Source organism: Coturnix japonica, chromosome 12 (assembly GCF_054131305.1).
Source record: "Coturnix japonica strain WE chromosome 12, WE-NBRP24, whole genome shotgun sequence".
Lineage (NCBI taxonomy): Eukaryota > Metazoa > Chordata > Aves > Galliformes > Phasianidae > Coturnix > Coturnix japonica.
In genome coordinates, this window is record NC_140674.1 from 13515777 (window position 1) to 13537502 (window position 21726).

The following is a 21726-nucleotide window of genomic DNA, read 5'->3' on the forward strand; positions in this document are numbered from 1 at the left end:
GCTTGACACATCAGTCTGCAGAAGACCTTAAAGCAACACAAAAATGAACAGCAAAAGAACTGGAAACTTGGCAGCACCCCACTTACAGCCCTTCCAGCCCCCTCCAGGCCTCCGCCTTCCCACCACCCACTTGTCCTCCTGGCAATGAGCAGAGCAGCTTGCTTCTGCATTCTTGCATTATTGTGTTATACAAAGCTATGAGACAAACCTTGCACAGACAGAAACAAAGGAGCAGAAAGAGAAGCAGAATGGGACAACCCTCCCCATCTCCCGTGTATCACATTTGCTACTTGGGCCTCTAACTCCACTTTCTACAAATGCAAGCTTGTTCCTCTGCAGGGGTCTTACTTGGGCTCTATCTGTACCAATTCCCTTGGACACAATTCTCTGTTCAACCTTCAAACAACAGCATCATGCATTTTTACATCCAGGAGCCTTCTCCAAGGTGTGTCCTGTGACCCACAGCACCCACACGGTGGGGAGGCTGCAAGGAAGCTGCAGGCAGCAGGAAGCTGCCTCTGTCATCAGTATTAATTATCTGTGGAGAGTGACTGACCTCATGAGGGGCAGCGAATTCATTTCTCCAGCTGTGTGACGAACAAAAGGCAATATATGCACTGCTGACATTTGTAAAGGCTACAAGGAGCAGTGACAAGAGGAAATACCACTGCATGTTAGAACTCTGCTGCAAAGGGCCAAGAATCTGAGAAGTTTCCAACGTATTCTTGGTGCCCTAATATTCTCAGAGCTGCACTGATCCCAGTCCTGGGTTGGTTCATCTATGTAAGGAAGTGATAGGTGAGTGCCCTTGGAAATCTGGGATGGGTTTTCTTCTCACTCTTTGACACCTGTTGACACGACAGTCATAGAATCACTGAAGTTGGGAAAGACCACTTAGATCACTTAGTCCAAGCCATCACACCACACTCACCATGTCCCTCAGTGCCACATCTCCACAGTCCCTGAACACCTCTAGAGACAGCGACTCCACCCACCACCTGCCTGGGTGCACCTGGCAGGTATGGGGGGGAAAAAAGCTTACAAAGAGAAAAACAACCCCAAAGGTATCCACAACCTGGGCCACTCAATGGGAGCAATGTGCCAGGGAGGCGCTTCCTCCCGTTATCTGGATCCTCCTTGTAAATAAGGACTGGGAGGTGGCTGTGTTCAGAGGAGGGGGAGAAACTGCTATTTCTCAACACAACCAATACAACTATTTGTATTAGAGTGTGTTTGTACAGCTCTCTCTTTCAGAGTAAATATTTTGTACAGATTTCCAGAGTTTGAATCAACATGTTACTGATAGGTTTGTGCAGTGGGGCCCTGGATGTTACTGTGCTCGGATGGAGGTAAGGTTATTTTCCTTCTGGTTTTTGGTGAGGTTTGCTTTCTGTAACAGAACTTGCTGCAGGGGAAAAAAAAAATATAACAAGAATTTGGGGTTCCTGCCACTGCCATTTGCTGTGCTTCTCTTTGTCCCCGCAGCTGAAGTGTTTTAAGCAGTCTATTAGTTTAGCACACCAATATGAGTTTCTGGTTAATCTACACAGAACCTACAGAGGCATCCATCACCAGCTGAAGTATGTGAAAAACTGCAGAGCCTCCCTGATAATCAGGCACAGACAGCATACAAATGGCTGTCCCCTGAACTGAACGCATTAGCAGAGGCTCCCGAAATCCATGCCTCCGTTTCCCCAGCCACATTTATAACAGCCTCTCCTCTGCCCGCGCCATAGTTGTGCATCTTAATGTCCCTAAAAAGCTTAGAGATGCTGAGATGAAAGATGACTTGAGTGCAAAGTACAGATTAACTCCCCAAGCTCAGAAGCCAACGGAGCTGATGGGAATAAATGTACCATGTACCCACCACAGAAAACTTGAGTTTGAATCTGTCTTAAATAATAAGTAGTTAAGCAGCAGTTCCCTTCGAAGAACTCATCTTTGGCCAGGAGACCCACAGGCAGAATAAACAGAAATGCAATGTGCCACCATGGAAAATAGATGCCTTTACAGAATAAAGCCCCACCTCTTGCTATAGAATTTGGTAGTGAGATTTCATCTCATTTCATAGCAATACAACAGAGCTGTGCAGGTTTATCCAACGCTGTGATAAGAACAGGGCAAAGCAGCATCTGAAAAAGCTATTTCCATTTCTGTTTGTTTTTAAATGATTAAAAAATCCAGTTTAAATATTGCAAGGAAAAAATTGAAATCGAGCGAAATAAGTTCTGGCTTCTCTCCGAGTGGAAGGCAAACTCCAAAATGCTACTGCAGATCAAACAGATGGGAGCTTCTTCACCCTCCAGAAGTCTCATCCCCTTGTGCTCAGATTAACTGTAAATAGCTCATTATTTACACGTAGGACAAAAGGTAAAATGAGAAAGAAAGGCAAATTGCAACCACAAATAATAGGCAGAAAAAGGCAAATATATATGTATATATAGGTAAAAACTTCTTTCAAGAAGAAAACATCGTGTCTTTCTCAGCAAGCAACATAATTGTTATAAATACATAGCTAAATGGCTCTACAGCATCCTGTCAGCTCTAAGGATAAACATTTAGGTCACAGCTTTGCAAGCTCTTACACAAACGGTGGCTGAGTAGATGAGAATCATCCTCTGAACACCCGAAAATATCACAGGAGGAGACAGGATCAGGCCTAAGAGATGCGAAGTTTTCCATTACACTTGTATGCCAGTAACGCAAGGGATTAAGCAAAACCAGGAGGAAGAAAAAACAAAGAAAAATAAGCAAACCACACAACAGCTTTCCTAGTTAGAGTTGGCTTTAAAACTTTCTAAGTCTTCTTCCGATTCTACCAACACCTCTGCTTACTCAAGCTGAAGAGACTTCTGGAGTGCTTGTGCAAGTGCTCGGTTGTGCTGTTTTTCATATAAATGAGGAGTCTGAGACGCACAAAAGTTGCCCTGTAAGTTATGCCTCCCATTCATTTCAGTGGAAACTACAGCAGCTACAAAGAAGCTGTTGGATAGAGCACATGCTCAGCTACAAAACACTGGTTTGCAACACAGTTACCATCACTAGTAGTGCATTTTTGATAGCCATGAAGAAGAGCCTCCATGCTGCAATAGTAAAAGCCTGCTCCAGTGGAGGTGACCCACTGCGTCCCAGCTGCTATGTCAGCATTGTTGCTAGGAAAATGCTGCCCACAGAGTCCAACTTCCACTTGTTGGTCTCCATACACATTCAGCAAGTGCTGACGAATGTCAATGAGTGCCATTTATTCCACATGGAGGAATTCAGCTGCACACCTTAACTTCATACACATTTCCACATCAGACATTAAGGACAGATATAATTTTTCCCACTTAACTGGTATGAGAAGAAAGTGAAGCTCGGGCTCTCTCACACATCCCTTCCCTTTCTCTCACTCTCTCAGACTTCTATCTTTAGCCAGCTATCCATGCTGCAATTTTCTTAAAACTGTAATTGGATAATCTTGCAGGCTCCAGGGAAACCCTTTGTCAAGAGGAATTCCTGGGGAGATAGCCCCTATTTGATGAAACCGAGAGCTGCTGAATTAGCAAGGGGCTGACTACAGATGTGATTCTTTGCTCATAGTAGAAACCTTGTTTTACCAGCAACTATTTTTAAGGAACCCTACAATGAGTTGGTCTCCTCAGTGATCCTTATGGGTCCCTTCCAACTCGGGATATTATGTTTCTGTGATTCTATGAAATACGTATGCCCGTAAATACAGATCCCAAAAAGACGGCTGAGAAACGTGAGATGAGCCTTCTGCTTTGTGAATGCATCAGAGAGGGGGGAGGAGAAATCCTAAAATACCTCGCAAACAAGAAGTAGTTCTGTTGAAGCTTTGCAGTGACCCAATCTCTACCATCCGTTCTGCTGACGGCAGAGCAGAACACAGCATCACAAACTGCAGAAAGAAGGAAACCCCCCCGCACACAGGGCTTGAGCAAGATCAGCTTAAGCATAGAAAACAGCTCTAAGCTCTGCTTCGCTCCTGTCTTGAAGCTGGAGGAGCACCAGACCTCACCCACTGAGCACAGAGTGCTGCTCCTGGGTACTCTGACCATCCAGAGCCTGTGGTGTGAGGAAGGAAGAGAGCAATGTCTGAACTGCGAGCTCTGCTACAGAAAGTGTCTCAGTTCCCAGATACCACAGCACTGCTCACAGACTTCAGCTTATATCGGCTTTTCCATACCTCTATTTTTATTCCCAAAGCATTCCTTGTTGCTGTATGATGAAAAAAAAGACCGGACAGACAGCAAGGATGCTGTGAGCAGTCTGAATGTACTCACATGCTGGTTACAATCTTCTGCCTACCTTGCTGATGCAGGAAAGCCAAGCTCGGCACCCCTCAGCCACACTGCCAGCTGCAGCAGCCATCTCCATCTCAAGTTTTAGCAAGTCCTGCTGTACAGGGAGGACATTCAATAACAGTGGGGAACCCAAGACAGATGGGAGAAGACATATGAGACAAGTGCCTGCCAAAATAGCCAACATAAAATCCAAACAAAATAAGCAAGAGGAAGGAATAAAAGAACATGGTTTTGTCTCTTGTTCTGAAGGAGCAAAATGCTTCATCCCTGTTGCTGGCATCTGGCACATGCTGATTCTGAAGGCACAGGGCTGGGAAAAGCTCCCTCTGCTCCTCCTTCCTACACAAAGATTTCAGAGCACATTAAAGCACGATGGAGGCATCCTCCATCCCTCCACGTTGCCAGGCTCCATCCACCTCCTAAGCCTCTCTCAACTACACTTTCCCCTCAAGCACTTCAGGGCAGGGTGACCTGACCCAGGACACTGCTCCAGCCCAACCCTGCTCAGGGCTCATCCCCACTGCACAATGGACAGTGCTCACTCGCAGGGCATCTGCACTGAGATCTGCAAGGAGAGAGCCAAGAGGTGTTCAGACACAAGCTTTCCTGCAGAGATTCTTGCAGAGATTAGGCATGGACAGACCTGAGTAAGCACTGTTCTTCCCAAACAAGATGCAAACACTTGGAGTACAAGCTACATCCAGTAATGCTGAAAGAAATTCACAGTGCTGCATGCATGGACACCTGCTTGCACAGTGGCACTGGGTCAGCAATATAACCTGCTCTACCTCCATGCAACAGCTCCTGACTTCACACTTAATGCTACCATCATCCCACATCCTTATGGCCCCATTCTCCAAACCCATCATTATCCTGCATCTATCACCTTTCAGAAACAGAGTGAAGGCTCTTATGGAGAATGAGCTGCAGGAATAACTCCACATCTGCTTCCAGGTGAGCAGAACATCTGGGTCTCCATCTTACCCCTGAACTCCCCTTCCCTGCTCACCAGACAATGGGAGCAGAAATTAGGGTGCATCCCAGCACCAAAGTCTTTGGGCTGCAGAGATGCTCTCCCAGTGCAAACAGGAGAAGCATCTCCTGCACGGAACACAATTCAGCACGTAAATCTTCTGGAGCTGACAAAAGCAACCCGTTATAAATGGCCCTCGACACTGTGAAATATGGACTCTCCACAGCACGGTTAATAAATAATACTCTGATCTCTGTGTATGGAATTGTAAGTTCAGTGACAGTTCTGCTTATGCAAGAGAGGACACGGTTAAAAGATGGACTGCCAGGAACAAAAAAAAACCAAAAAAAAACAAAAAAAAAAAACACAAGTATTTTTAAATGATATAACAAATATTAAAAATAAATAAATAAACAATAATAGGAGGTTGCTGCAATCTCCCAAAGCCAGAAATAAGCAGCCTTTCCTATGACAACAAAACTAAATGCACTTAATAAGAAAAGAAGATCCACAAAAGCAAGCAGGGCTTTTTTGTGTGTTTTTGGTCTGTGCTTTATAACCAGCTATTCACAAAGCAGAGGATGAGACAGAATGATGCCTGTGAGCGCGCATTTATTATCTGGTTTTCAGCACAAGGCCCCGTGCTCAGGATCTTGTGGCGCTGAGCACCGCACACAGCCCAAGCAATGAGCCCAGCCGTGTACCCGGGGACGTGGCACCGACACAGCACAGAGCTGGAGCCCTTATGGATCCTTTCTGACCCGTTCCACGGCCTCACGAAATGCCTCGCTCAGGGCACAGCTGACCGCAAGCACACGTGCTGCCGGGCACTCTTACACCGCTCTCCTGGACGCGTCTCTTCCACTTTATTTCCCCCGCTACGGCTTCAATCTGTGCCCTTTCCTCTCCCCCCCAGCATTCTAGCATCTGGCTCACCCATTTGAAATGCAGAGGAAAATTAAAGTTGCACCCATCAGCGCGTGTAGCGCTCGGAATGCCCAAAAGTCACGAAGGCGGCCGCTTCTGCACCGCTCCGTGCTCCGGGCAGCAGCCGTAGCAGCAGCAGCAGCCTCCGGGGCAACGCGGCGCTCCCGCAGCCTCAGCTCCGGCCGCTCTCAGCCGTGGGCAGTGCGGGGTCCCGGAGAGGGCAGCGCGCACCAGGACCCCCTTCCCCTCCCGCAGCTCTCACCGAGCGGGGACGGCTCACAGCGAAGCGTCACCTCGGGTTCCCAGGCGCCTTCCCTACCGCAGCTGAATATTTCCGCTTTTATTTTCTCTCTCTCTTTCATCCTTTCTTATTTTCGTATTTTGTTATTTCCCTGCCGGGCTGGCAGCGGACAGAGAACAACGAGCACGACCTCATGCCCAACGCCGTACAGCGGCAGCCGCTTCCTCCCTTCCTAAACTTTCCCTTCGAGTGGGGCAAGTTCACAGCCGGGCTGGGCCGGGCCGAACCACCCTTCCCCTCCCGCTGTTCCTCCTACGCGTTCCCCCCACGCGAGCACCGCGTCTCACCTGGGCACACGGAGGGCTCGCACAGCCACGCTCTCTCCTTCGTCCTCCTCCGCGGCCCCCGGCCGCACGTCCCCGCCCCGGCCCGTCCCTCTCGCCGCTCGCGGGGTCCCGCTGCCGGGAGGAGGAGGAGGCGGGGGACGCGGCCACTCGTGGGGCATGGCTCCCTCTCCTGGCCCGAGCTGCTCGCAGCTCTTTGCAGCGGGAGGCAGCGCGGAAGCTGCGGGCCGTGCACGGTGGGGACAAGGGGCTGCGTGGGGTGATGTGCGTCCCCGTGTTGGCGCATGGAGCGTTCTGCTGGACATCGTAGCCAGTGGTAATCACAGAATCACAGGACATCCCGAGCTGTAAGGGACTCGCGTAGACCACTGAGTCCAACCGCGGGCTCCGTGCAGCTCTGTCCAAAATCCAAGCCCTGGATCTGAAAGTATTGTCCAAATGAACTTTGGCAGCTCGGGGCTGTGTCCACCATGCTCAACCCTGACCCTCACCTCACTCAGCTCCATGCCATTACCTCCAGCCCTGTATCTCTCCCTGTCACCAACCAGCAGGGCTCCCTATGAGGAGCTGCAGGCTGCCATGATGTCACCCCTCAGTCTGTGCTTCACTGGGCCAGACAAACCAAGGAACCTCAAAGACTCCTCACACACCTTTCCCTCCAGACCCCTCCCCAACATCATAGCCTTCCTTTGGGTGCTTTCTAATAGGTTTTATGTCCTCCTCACACCACAGTGCTCAACGCTGCACCCAGTGCTCAAGGTGAGGCTGCATATCACAGAGCAGAGCGGATGGGAATGCTGGGCCAGGTGTTTGGCCTTGAAAACGTGGAACCAAATATTTCTCACAAGGTGTCTTCAGGGTAGAGAATTCCTGTCATTAACCACTAAAGCAGCATCAGCCTTCTGTTCCAAAAGGTATTCCAGTGTGCCCTCATTGTCATGTCTTTCAGTGGTAGTGCAGAAGTGCCCTTATAGGGCAGGGAGGAGAGCTCTCCTTTGCCTCTGACTGGCCAGGACACTCTCCCATCCTGCCAGAGGGTGACCTGGCTGTCTTCGTGCTTCTGTCACTTCTTGGCAGCCTGACAGCAGAGCAGTATGTCTGGACACAAAGTCTTTGGTGCTGGGGAAACTTCTATCCTTTCAAAAAGCTGCAGCACCTTTAGCACTCTTCACTATACTGTTGTTTCCAGGTTGGACTGAGTTCAGTACTTCCATCATTATCCCCAGGACATGGCTTCAGAATATCCAAAAGTCCACATTTCATTCTACCTGCAGAAGCTTCCCTGCAGCATCCTGTGCAGGGGTGCAGGGTTTGGCCACATCTTGCAGTCTGGCACAGACATCTCTGTGTGCCCTTTGATGCTAAAGGGGGATCGCTGCATGCACACTGCCTCTGTCAAAGGGGGAACTGTCCTCAGCCCACCCAATCATCACCTTAATTTTCCACACCCTGAAGATCAATGGCTGTGTGTGAAGGACCTGCAGTGTGAGGCAGGAGTGTTACTTCCTCCTGCATGTTTCTACTCTTTGCTTTCCAGGGCTCTGGCACAGCAAGATTGTACAGAATGTTGACTGTCCCAGTCATCTCTCACCCAAAGCCACCCCAAGATTACAAGACAGAGCTCTGTGCAGACTGTACCCTACTTTTAGCAGATCAGCCCATGCTTTTCTCCATGCCAGGATCCAAGCTGTCCTCTCTGCAGCTACTTTAGGTATCCATACACTCAGCCACGTTACCGAATTTAGACAAAACTGGAATAGCCAGGCACATTTTGTGAGCTGCATTTGCCAGCATTCTTCCAGAGAAATACACACCTAAAATCTTTTGTTGAAACAAGACAGTCCACTTTTCTCCCAGAAGATGAAATAACAAAAGGATCGCATATTTTAGTCATGATTTTTAACGCAGCTGTGGGAGTAACTCAGCTGCTCTGGTGATTGCTGGAAGAATTAAATAATAATAATAATGCTACCTTCTTCTGTGCAATGTATTCCATCCATAGATACAGATCTGGGATGGGACATGTAATTATTCTCATTTGGGAAGATCCAGGCACTGTTGCAATACTAGTAACACAGGTTAGCAGCCACTTGCATATGCACCCTAAGAAATTCACCTCACTCCAAAATCTTAGCCCAGCTCCATTGGTGCAAATGGGGTTTTTACCTCAATGTCATCAGTTTCCCTGGATGCTCATGGAAAGCCAGAATTCAACATTAGATACCCTTGAACAGATCATGAGTTCAAAGCCAAATTTTTAGATATTGTTTTAAGGCTAAACCTAATAGCAAAGCCCCAAATCACACCTGCTTATTGTTTTCATAAGAAATGCTTCAGACTCTTATTGCATATAGATTCGAAAATAAATAAATAATAAATAAATAAGCAATTCCCTGCTGTAGAATGAGGGTAATATTGCTCACTTGGGCTCAGTGCTGTCATAAGGATTATTTTTGTATTGCTGTTTTTCTCCCAGCATTTCTCTCTGCTTGTGCATGCTATTTCTGTGCAGGTTAAAATGCAACACAGTTACACCCCAGAGTGAATTATACTACAGTTTCAAGAGCAATTCAGTAAATAGAAAACATTTCTGAGCACAAAAATAAAGCAGCATTGTGCTACAATTTTGGGGCAGGGAGCAAAGAGTAGCATTACTAGGTGAAACCACAGCAGGGGACTTAGATAGCAGAGGAATGTGCTGCGTTGAGCCAAGACATTGAAACTGCTGGCTTTGCAATTGCAAGGAAAATATTCCACGGAACTTCAGTGGCAAGTGGCCAACACTGACCATGGTTTGCTGCTGTTCTGCTATTCCTGTTAGTCAATTTAGAGCTAAAAGCACACAGGAGTCTGGATCGTGCAGCCCATTTCTCTGTCATATCAGGCACAATGGTATGTGGTACCTCTGTGAAACTTAAAAACACACACCAACTTAAGGTTGCGTTTTCTGCCTGTTTCTCCTCCTGTCCATGTCCCTGGTGGTCAGAAGCCTCCTCATCATTTCCATCACCAGTTTGTTACCTCGTGTTCTGGCACCAGTACTGGCTCCCATTTCAGAAGCTGTTCCACTCACAGCTCCTCACTCCAGGATTTTTATAGATACCATTCTTGGCTCCTTTTCCCCCAAGCTCCTCAGGATTGGTTTTTCAATCTTCTTTCCTAAATGACTCTCCATTGACCTTGGACCTCTTTTCTGATTCTGCTCTGGTTAAAATTAATCTTGAAGTGCATATGGATGACCTCAAGCAGTTAGAAAATTAAGTGGGAGGAGGTCTTACTGATGCCTTTATACAATGACACTGAAGTCCCCATTTCTCACTGAAATTTCTTACCTGTTAATCCTAAAATTACATTTATCTTTCCCTAACTAAACTGCAGCAGTGGCATCTTATTTCTCCCCCATGTGTGCTTCTAGCAATAAGTTCCTGGGCTAGACCAGAAACTTGTTACTATTCTCCTGTCAGCTCCCAGTACTCTTGTGTTTGCCCCAACTCACAGTCTGCATACAGCTTTCTGATTTGTTTGTTCATAGCCAGCATTTCTGATACTGGGAGACCAAGGCGGTTTCATAACCTCTAAAAGACGTGTTCCTGCTTGCTACTTTACTCACACCCACCTAACCCATTTTTCCTCCTTCCCAGTTCAGGAAACAAGCCCTAGACTACATATAATTATAGTCTGTGTAGTTATAAATGAACGTGCCTTCTGTGTTTTACACCTACATTTTAAAATGGCGTTGAGAAGAGCATGCCTGATAACCAGAGATACAGGACATAGAAGAACCAGAGAATGACAGACACTGCTAGCATAGCAGCACATGGGCTGCCCATCTGCTTCTGTCATGGAAGCCGAGGTTACCCACACACGTGTGGAAGGGATGCATATATTCTGCTGGGAACATTTTCCAGTGAGGAGCTTGTGCTGGTCATGCAGGCACACGTGGCTTTCTGACAGGTGAGTTCTGCTCCTTTACTGAAATGCACTATGAGCTGCAATTGTTTCAGAGTCTGATCACCTTCACTAACATGTCCCATGTGTTATTTGCCATGTTGACCGTGTCCAAACCAGATCTCAAGTTGCCTTGCTCCCCAGTGAAGCACATTGCGTGAGACTCTGCCACAGCCCTGCAGAGCAAGGAGGGGTTGGAAGCGCAGCTTCATTGTGAGTTCATCTCCATTTATTCCTGGGGATGTAGCAAATAGCTGTTGTCCATGCTCATGTGCTAAATGTCGTTAGCATCTCTTCCTCTGCGTTACCACGGTGGGAGCACTGCTAACGCAAACAGTTCACAAAAGGAAACTTGACCTTACATGACTTGCACCTAAGTCCATTCAAATCTCTGTCACAAATGTTTTGATACTGCCTAAGGCCAGAGAGATTTTCCACTCCTGTGAGTCTGTATTTCATACAAACTAAAACACTTCAAATCAGCAATGGAGATTATCTTCTCATCCTGCCAAAGGTTTCAACGTTTGGCAGGTATCTGACCCACGCCTGCACACCCAGTTTGGGTTTAGGATGCATGAACATCCATCCACACAGCACATTCAAACACCCCCAATTGGTATCAACTGTCTGACCGTGGCGTTTGTAGGGACCCTTCAGCGGGGTTGGTGAGTGTTTCATAGAGCAAGAGCAGCATCTGTCTCAATCAGCCTTTGAAAACAGAGCCTAGCCCTGCCATTAATTAGCTGCAGCTCACCTTGCTTGCTCACCGGTAGCAGCAGGAAGCAGCAGGCTGTCAACAGACTAATAAAGCCAGATAGTCTGAGTACAGCCTTGGATGTCTGGACAGTTCCCTACCACTGGGTATTTCTACACAGAGTGGTCTCTGGAGTTGTTTCCAGACACCACACTCCTCTGTCTGATGGCTCGCTGACAGTGCTGCTCTTGACCAACACAGAGGGAAAAGGCACTGAAGTAACACAACATTTTCCCTGAGTCAACTTCAAAGAATATACGAAAGCAGGAAAAGCCTTCAGACATCACACTTCAGTTGCAAAACCTCTCCCTGTTTTCACATATGCTTGTATAGGTGTTTTGATGCTCTATTACTTCTTTCAATAATCTTTTTTTATTTTTCCTGAATAAAACCCAGCTTTTCTGAGTAACTTTCCCGTAATGAACTGCAGTGCTTATGGAAAAAAATAAAAGAGAGAATATCAGGTGGGGAATGAAAAAAAATATCCATTAGCACATTCCAAAAGCATGTTATTATAATCAATAACAGTTTATTTTTTCCCCTAGAAATGCAACATCATTCTGCAGAATGGCCTTTTAAATCTTTGATTTCACTTTTACAGTGATGAAGCAACATTAACCTTTAGACTTGCAGTTTATCTGTGCATAAATAAAGGATTTCTTAAAGAAAACAGCCCTTGTGTGTATCTCTGAGAAGGGTTATACGAGCAACGGCAAACAAACTCTGCAGAAAACCCTACACAGTATCTGGATGGGGCACTTGCAGATTAGCAAGGCTATGGATGTGCAAAGATACCTCTGCTTCCCAAAACTGGGAATTCCTCAATAGCAGGCTGGTATATTGTAACCCAGAGGCAGGACTCTACTCCTGTGATAACGGAGCTGCAGCAGTTCATGCTGGGGAAGTGCTGGCAACGTCCAGCTCTACGGTCAGGTAAAACACCCATCTGTACAAAGAATGATTCCTGGCATCCTTGCAGCTCATTTCCCTCATTAGTGTAATTCCAGGCACCTGAAATTTCCTTTCTCTCAGTAGCAACAATCCATCATTATAAAAATAAGCAGAATGGCCAGTTTTGCTTAAACTCCATTGACCTCTCTGGATTTACATCAGAGAAGACTCTGGAGTAATAAATTTGCACTTGCACAATTACCAGGGTTGTGTTTAATTCCTCCCACCCCAACTGCTATTGATTTCCCACGTGTTAGAGCAGCTCAGTATAGCTGCTCCAAGCCAACATCAGTGCAGGAGCAGGGAGATGTGCTGGTGCATCTCAGGAGAGGGTGAGAGCAGCTCCTGCTGAACGCACCCCATTATTCCTTCTTCCTGAAACACCAGGGAGGAATAATTCTGGAGCAGAGTCCTGTTAGCTGCCACAAAACGGCCTAACAGAGCAATCGATTTTTAAATGGAAATCAGTGGGATTATAAATGCCATCATGAGCTCTGTGAAAGCAGAGGACAGGATGTAGGGATGCACAAAAGGGTAACTTTTAGTTCTGAGGTTCCTCTTCTGTCTTCAAAGGAAAATCAGCAGTGCTGAAGACTATTTTGTTTCCTGTAGCAGGAAGAGGGACTGAGCCAAAATGTATCAAGGTGCAATAAATATTATTAACCTCCTAGGACATAAAAAGGTTGGACAACATTTTTTGTAGGATGGGGAATATTTCATTAATTGTGGGTGACATTCAGAGAAAAGCTGTAAAGATCAGCTGAGGAAATATTGAATTTGCATGCAGAATGATGAAAGGATGCTGCCTGCTTGTGTGGGTACAACAACCCACAGATCTCACAGGAATGTGGGCACCTTTGAGGAAGATGTTTTGGTTAGGGCAGTTAATTACCTCTATGTAATTTGACAGAAAAAGATTGAATTAAGTCAAGGGAAACTGGAGAGAAATATAGACAGCCTGAAGACACAAGCCACACTTATGGGAACTCTTCTTTTTTGGAAGCGGATCACCCACCTGCCTCTTCCGTATGAAATGAGAGATCTTAAAGATCACTGAAGAGGAGGGAATCAAGAGCAACGCATTTGTTAGCAAGTCATAAATTTGCAAGGAGGAAGCGAGGGGAGCAGAAAAAGAATGAACTTGAATTTCACAGGGGCACAAGGCATCCTGGAACCTTGAGATGCTTGCTTGGTGGCACAAAGCCATCAGCTTGGAGACATAGAGACACAAGGCATGCTTGGCCCTGGAGCTCCCAAGTTATTAACTAGCAATGCGAAGATGTGCTCGGCAGACTGAGAGTTAAACCATTTCATGGGTATAATACTTAGGCCTCACAATATGACTGATAAACTTTGGAGGAGGGTAATTGGCTGAAATGGAGAGAAAATAAAGCCTGAGATCATACCCAATGCTCTATTATTTTCTCACTTAAACTGCCCTGCATTATTTCTTTGAGCAGGGGATGGATGACAGGTCCTGGGTGATCAGAAGGCTTCTACCCCTCACAGACTCATTGAGCCAATGAATCACAGAGGTTGGAGAAGACAACCAAGGTCACCTAATCTAACCATCAGCCATCACCTCCATGCCCACTGACCACATTCCTCAGTGCCACATCTCCACAATTCCTGAACACTTCCAGTGACAGTGACTCCACCACCCCCCCAGGCAGCCTGTGCCACTGCATCAACATCCTTTCTGAGAAGAAATTTTTCACAATATTCAACCTGAACCTCCCCTGGTTCAACTTGAGGCCATTCCCTCTCATCCTATCACTGTTACTTGGGAGAAGAGGTGAACCTCCACCTCAACACAACCTCCTTTCAGAGTGTTGTAAAGAGACATAATGTCTCTCCTGAGCCCCCCCATCTCCATACTGAAAAACCACAGTTTTTCAGCTGCTCCCCGTAAGACTTGTGGGGATGCCCTTCACAGCTCCATTGCCCCTCTCTGGACAAACTCCAAGGCCTCAAAGTCTTTCTTGTATCGAGGACCCCAAAACTAAACACAGCACTTGAGGTGTAGCCTCACCTGCACCAAGTACAGCGGGAGCCATCCTCAGAAGGCAGAAGTTAGAGGGCATTTCAAAGCAACATTGTCCATCCCAACAAACATATAATCTTCATCCCATCTGCAGCAAAGGCATTCTTTCATATGAGCTACTAAACTCTTAAAAACCATTAAAAATACTTTAAATTCCTGGTGGTTTTATTTTTTTTTCAAGATTTTTCTTCTATTTCCAGAACATTAAAATTCTCCCTTCCACTCCTTTTTAGTCAAAACTCTTCACTGAATTCTTCTTCAGTTTATAAATAGTTTTGGTCCCTTGAAACCATCATTTTATTTTTATTTTTTTTTTAACTTTCATATTTCTAGGGGGAAAAAAAAATAGCCTGCTATTATTAGTCACCTACAGCCTTCAAGATATTATCCAAAGTATTGTCAAACAACTTCTGTAGCACTGTTACTGGGAAGACACCCTATTATAATGGCTATTTTTGCTTTGACCAGTCCCTTGAGGTATGTTTCTTGACCGTCAGTTGTGCAATCAGTTAACAAATTATTTTAAGGTCAAAAATACACTTAGAGAAAATGTTCAGTTTGTTCTCACACAGCTGTGTGCTCCCAGCTGCCTTTGGGTTCACTCAGCAAGACTCCTGTCCATAGCACAGAGGAGATATGTGAGATCCCTTTCTAACAAATGAGGGCATGGTGCTGGGTCGTATTACATTAGGAAAATGCTATTTACCTGTTGCTACATTCAGGGAATTTTATGTATCTGAGGTCAGCATGGCTTTATGAGGAGGGAGGTGTTTGGAGAAGACCTGTGACTCCATGTCCCTGCCCAGATGTATCTGTTATCTACTGGCTGGCTGGGCCTTCTCTGAGCTTGCTTCCTGGTCTTGCTATATCTGAGTTATAATTACATCTTTCCTCTGTACTTAATGTAAATTTAGAGTCTATTTAGCAACTTCAAGCTTTAAATAAGTTTTCTACCTTGCAGTATGTGGCAGTTTTCTATGGAAAAGTCTCCCAGAAAGCCAATATATCGAACCGTAATCTGAATTTCCTCATGAAGATAAATCTGGGGCTGCAACTTTTGCCTTCCCTGTGAGCACTTCTCTCTGCTGGTAAAAAGAAGAGACCTCCTTAAGCTTTTTATCCTGTGAAATCGTATCACCTATCATTTGCAGGCATGGAGTTTTTCTGCTCACACATGCTGTCAGTCGTTCTGTGGGGTTGTATCTCATGCAAACCAAAATAGGTCCTGATTTGAAATGTTCCTCAACCTGGCTGTTCGCATGATAAATGACATAATGGAGCCACATTCGTTAGCAGCAGAAGCAAATTCCAAAATAGAATCGGACAATTACTAAACAAACATTCTGTAATTATCTGTTCTTTCCTGGCCAGCTGAACGATGGAGACAGCAGCAATGTGTGGAGCTCATGATTAGGGCTGGTCATTTAGACAAGAAAAAATATCTGAGTCAAGCATATTTCATCAGTCAAAGTGTGGAAGGAGCAGGTTTCAGCTGATGGGACCAATATTATAGCAGATGTTGATCATTTCTTCTGGTGTTGACTCCCACTGACTTTCCCTCTTATACACTTAATCTGTCTCCTACATCACTTTATGCAGTCTCCTCTGGCTTATTTTCTTCTGTCTCTTATTAATAATTGATTCCCGTGCTTTTTGGCATGCACTTGGGCAGCAGCCATTACCAACACCTAGATATAAATCTTTGGACATGTCACACTATATATATCATGTTACATGTCTGAATACTACAATGAGGTGTTTGCAAGCTGGCACATCCTCAAAAGAACTGCAGGTCTTTAACAAGGTTTTGTTAGTCCTTTGGAGCTCATTAGCCCATTATCTGGCAATGTAATAGTCTTGTTCTGAGGCACACCATTATTTCAATTACGGAATGACCATAATTAGGCTATCTGTTCATTAGGACTTCATAGCTTAGTCTACAGATGGGAGCCCAAATAAATCTTAATTAAAAGAAAAGTGCTTGTTGTTTAAACATGATCTTAACCTTAAACATTATTTTTCAAGATAAGGGCAAGCACAAGTACTGTTTCTTATACAGCAAGAGTAACTCATATTTAATTACATGCCCAAGCAAAAGAAACATGCAGGGAAAGTGCATGCAGCGGAATGCTGTTGTGACAAAGCAATGGTATGGCCCCTGCAGGCTGCTGAAATGGCTCCTGCCTGGTGGCAGATGGGGAGAGAGCTTGGTTTTATTAGGCCATTCTGGAAGGCATTTCATTTTTTGGATGAGGAGGCAGTTTCTTTCAATGTAAAGCACAAGCTGTCACTAGGGAATGACCTGAAGGGAAGAATCTATAGTTTAAGGATGATTGGTTTGAAATATTCAGCATATATTTATGAGCAGGAAGGCACAGCCAACAACTTGACCACATCACAGGGTGAAGTTCAGTCCCTCCTGAAAGAGTTTACAACAAATGCTGTGGTTAACTGATCTCCTGGTGAATCCATGTTTGGCCCATCAGAGTTCTGCAGCTCAGTGCCATGAAGTCTGTAGGACAGGCATTACACCAAGCCAGATGCATTGCTAGCAATGAACCCAAAGCATCACTATGTGCAAGCAGTGTGACATAGATGGGGAGTCCCACTGGGCTCCTCACCCACAGGGAACAGAGCACTATGGATCCCTAGGGAGCAGCTCTGAATTATTCTCTCCCTGCAGCCAGGTGTGCTGGTGCTTCTGGAACCAGCTCATTGAGTTCTTTGCATTTCGGTTGTATTTCCAAAGGGCATGTGCTTTTGTTATTGCTAGCAGCATCTGTCATCTCTTCCTGAAACAACTCTCCAGGCGTGAGGTAGATAAATTTTGGTGGCACTATGGATAAAATCAGCTGCTGTGAGTTTCAGTAACAAAACAAGCAACATTCCAGCCCTGCATTCAACACAGGGTTTAATATGCAAGGCACTAACACACAAGAAATCTGTTGTCCCCTTTCCATTAACCTTTAAGACTAGCCTAGAGAAATGTGGAAGGTCGGTGCTTTCCTCCTCCCATTGCTGAGCTGTGTTACAGTATCCATGGCTGAACTTTGTGAAGTGCTGAGACAGAGACAACTCTATCTTGTGTTCCCTGCAAGAAGCTGGGGGGATACAAGCACTGCTACTTCATCATCATGACCTAATGATATTTAGTAAATGCAAGTGCCTCGAACTGCTTTATTCCAAAAGCACCAGATGATTGATCAAATTTCCAAGAGCATTAAATGATTCCATCTTCAGTGTTTAAGATCAAAAATGAAGTTAGAGGATGCTGCAAAAGACCACAAAAACAGCAGGAAACGTGGACTGAAAGTCACTTCAAATGTTAAGGAGCATCTCATTTGCCCCTCCAAAGGAGAAACATCTGATTTTTTAATTTATGTATTTTATCAGGCAGTACCACTGAACTTGTTTTGCTGGTAGAAGAATTAGTCTGTTCTTCCTGATTCCTATACACTCAGCAGATTATGCAATGTCAGATCAAAGCTTATTGCTTAAAGGTTCATAGGATTTGGTCTGAAGATACAACAGAAAAGTGGAAGTGCTGGGGCAAATGTGGGACCACCTGTGACCACCATGGGGTGAGCAGAGTGATGGCTCGTGCCCACCTGCCCAGCTGGCTTTACCTGGAAGGGCTGGGAAATGTGAGGCTTTAGAGATGAACCAAACCAGTGGAAGTATTGATCTTTTTCACCCTTTTGAAACAAAATATTATGGCCTCTATTTCTCCATTTTTTCCCCCAAAGTATCTGCTTAATAAAAAATAAAAAATCAGAAAATTCTGTATTTCCACATAGAAGTGATTGTTTTCAACTGCGATTTTCTACCTCTGAACAGAATTAATGAGCAAAAAAGAGCTCTTCATATTGCATGTGTGTATGTGTGTGTGTCTGTGTACAGATATTATATTGCTTATTTATTAGTTATGTTGCAGAAGCTAATTAAAAACATCTCTTTATGTTTTCCTTTGAAAAATACTCACCTTGAAAAACTACCATCTCTCTGCTTTGCTTCATCCAGTGGCAGTTTGAATGTCTTTGGGCGACCCTACATGGGGATTCAGCCCAGTCCCACAGCCTCCATTGTGTGCATTCTTTCAAAGATGATCAAAATTTCTCCATTTCTGGAGTTCGTGATGACTCAATAACCTAGTAAAGATCTCCACTCACCACCCCATCCCCAAAATACTTCATGAAGTTTTAGTCATCATTTCACTTATCACCAAGTAAATGTCTCCCTTCCCATGATGGAAATTTACTGCATTGTTGTATGTAGCAGAGGCATCATGATACAAAATGCAATACAGAGACACAAGTAATTATGGTATCCTTGAGTTATCTCAGCCAGGAGTGTGGAAAGCAGTTCAATTTCAAGCCTAATGAGATTAATTTGCATGTCACTTTTATTGAACCTTTTGTGATTCTGCTACTCTCTCCAACCCTCCACTAATAAACAGTGTTATTATAGATAACAGGGAGCATTTCCATGTCCCTGAGCACAGCGTGGCTGGAGAGAAGAGATTTCAGCTTGATTATTCGAATATTTTCCCATTTGCTGACCAGGCATTAGTGTTCAAACCTGTTTGGTGCTGGTTTCCAATCATGGCTCCTTAGCAACTGAAGCAATGTTAAATTAAGTTGATAAATGATGCTCAGAAAAAAAAAAAAAAGAGAGAGAGAGAGAGAGAGAGAGAGAGAGAGGAAAAAAAAAGAAAAAAAAAGAAAAAAAAAAGAAAAAAAAAACCCAAAGAACTCCAGCAGAGAGATTAATTTGTGATGCCCTTTTAGGAAAGATTTACAGGATGTGATGTGCATTTGCTATCTGCCAAGAGCAATTCTTCAGCATCTGAATATCTGAAAATCACAAGCTTTGCAGAACTGCTTTCTGATGGAATTAGATCTGCTCTCCCTTCCCACACAGAGCCTACCTTTCCTGGGAGCCTCCTTTCTCTACACACCCAGAGCAAGGGATATGTGCCCCAGCCAGTGCAGGACTGCAAATGCTTTCCCTGGGCTGAGCTTTCCAATCATTTATTTCCTTCAGACTATCCTGACATGTGCCACTGCCCTGCCATAACTCCCAGCTCCATCACCGTGAAGTCTCTAGTAAAAAACTGCTTGTTTTATACCCTCCAGTTGCCTTTTCCTTTTCACTGACTGCTTTACATCTCAGGCAGTCCTTCTGACATGTGTGCTTCATCAGTTTGTGACAGGAATATGGGTCAATGGACGAGCTCTGAATAAACAGCAGGAGCCTAACGTTGGAAATAGGGATTGCTGTGCTGAGCATAGTTCTGGCATCCCAGTTCTCACAATGACCAGAGATAAGTGGAGGGAGAAAATTCAAGTTATGTTTCTTCTTCATCTCTGTTAATGTGAATCAATTTTATGTATCAACATTGAAAGGCTTTCCAAAAAACAGGCATTTGTTCTGTAAATTCTCCTTTTCCACGACCATGTCCAACTCTTTTCAGAACTGCGCTTTGCTCTTGTCCTCAATAATATCCAGCAGCCTTGTATTTCACAGGGCATTTACACACTGCCTATAAAAGCTTCTGATGAGCTTTAGAAGGTTGGATTAAAGTATTTTACACCAGTGAACTACCTGCCAGTTGGCTGCTGCTGCCTTCTAGCTTCATTTCTTTCTGTTGTTTCTATCAAGAAAATTCTTGGCCACAAAATGTTTAACATTTTGCCTTGAGAATGGCAATGATTTTCAAAAGATTATCTTCAGAATGAAAAAACAGTCCCATCTGACATCCACCAAATCAACACATCTGTTCCCATGGGACTTCACAGTCTTCGGTTATGCCACAAGCCTTTCTCCTGGAGCCATAAGCACTGGCAATGGAAGCAGCCTTGTCCAACTTAGCCCATATGTATCCAGTCGAATTTCTCCATCTCTGTGCTGACTTTTCTATCTGCCTGCCCTGACAGCACTGACATGAATGCATTCCCCCTTCTTAACAGGTTTTGCAGCATGACTTATTCCTTCTTATTCTGCAAGAAAAACACATAGGTTAATGAAAAGGTTATTTGCTCCTGAGAGTCACTCCTCGTCTCTCTCAACAAATCTTTGATCTTAGCTCACCAGTGGCAGTGACTTACATTTTCCAACACCTCTGTGGTGTGACAGACGTCCTTGGTATATATGCAGACAAAACCTCTCTTCTGGTTTGAAAGCATGGTCTTTCTAGCATTAATTGCTTAACGGTCTGCAAAAGGCATGGGATGCCAAACAAGGATACGAAGCTCAGTTGACCCATTGATTTTAGTGGAGTAGAATTACTTCAGTGCAACGCTTCTACTCTTGGCATTTCTATTTGTTTTCGGTAAATGACACAAAAATACTCCTACACTGTCTGTGATCCCCTAGAGAGCAGTTGTTATGTCATTGCGCAGAGGTTGTCACTCTCTCTTGCTTTAATTTCACCACTAGTGAGCTCTATGTGTAGTCTTTTAAATGTTGCCCCTGTTCCATGTTGTCCTTTAGCTCTTCTTGCAGACTGCTGCCCTATCACATGCTGACATGATGCTGGAACTTACTGTCCTTCAGGGAAGATGGTCTCCAAGAAAAAACACACTTGGGGCAATTCTAGGGTTATTGAATCAAGTCTTTAACCTCAAGAGATAACATGTGTTATATTTTATGTAGAAAACAATTTTCCCTGTCAAAAGAAGTCCTAGGGCAGAGTGTCCCTTATTTTATATAGCTGTTTGTGCATGACTCTGTCTTGGGATTAATGGTGATGGTGTAATTTAGATTCTGTAAGAACTTGAGGCAGATGGATTTACAGAGTTATCAGTCTAGCCACATACAGGCAGCTTTGCTTTAATTGAATTTAGTGCTGGGGAAAGGAAGAACTCGATGAAAGGAAATCTTTTTCCTCCTGCCTTGAGAAAAAAAAAGGTCCAGCTGAGGCAGGAGCACATTTTGCCTTATCACCAGTGCAGGATGGCAGAGGAGTGGTGCATGGACACACAGTGGGTACAGGGGAGCACGGCAGGAGGGAGGCTTGTTGTCTATAGTGCCCATCCACACTGCATCTCTGTCTTTCAAACCTGTACACATGACTACAGAAGCAGATGGCTCATAACTCCAGAAACAGCTGACCAAGCAGAGAAGACAGAAGCCCTGCTGCTTCCATAAACTCTGCAAGGTGAGCTTAGCCCTTCTTGGACATCAAGGGAGGGAGAGAGGAAAAGAACTACGTATAGCCCTACAACAGGGCACACAG

The 21726-nt window shown here is 44.9% G+C and overlaps 1 protein-coding gene and 1 long non-coding RNA gene across 7 annotated transcripts in view; one reads left to right on the plus strand and one right to left on the minus strand.

Moving 5' to 3' along the window:
• IL1RAP (interleukin 1 receptor accessory protein) overlaps positions 1-6869 on the minus strand; it is a 39772-nt gene extending 32903 nt beyond the window's left edge. For 4 of the 6 annotated variants that reach the window (XR_014933571.1, XM_015871863.3, XM_085513604.1 and 1 more), the window contains exon 1: positions 6796-6869. The gene's annotated coding sequence lies outside the window, so the exon portion shown is untranslated. Of the gene's footprint in view, positions 1-931; positions 1013-6469 lie in introns of all 6 variants that reach the window. The other 2 variants (XM_085513607.1, XM_085513608.1) reach the window with 2 other exon arrangements.
• On the plus strand, positions 1185-5733 carry LOC146758858 (uncharacterized). Its single transcript, XR_014933573.1, has 2 exons — positions 1185-1349; positions 3467-5733. It is a non-coding gene; the product is annotated as an uncharacterized LOC146758858 (long non-coding RNA).
• Positions 6870-21726: the final 14857 nt, after the last annotated feature.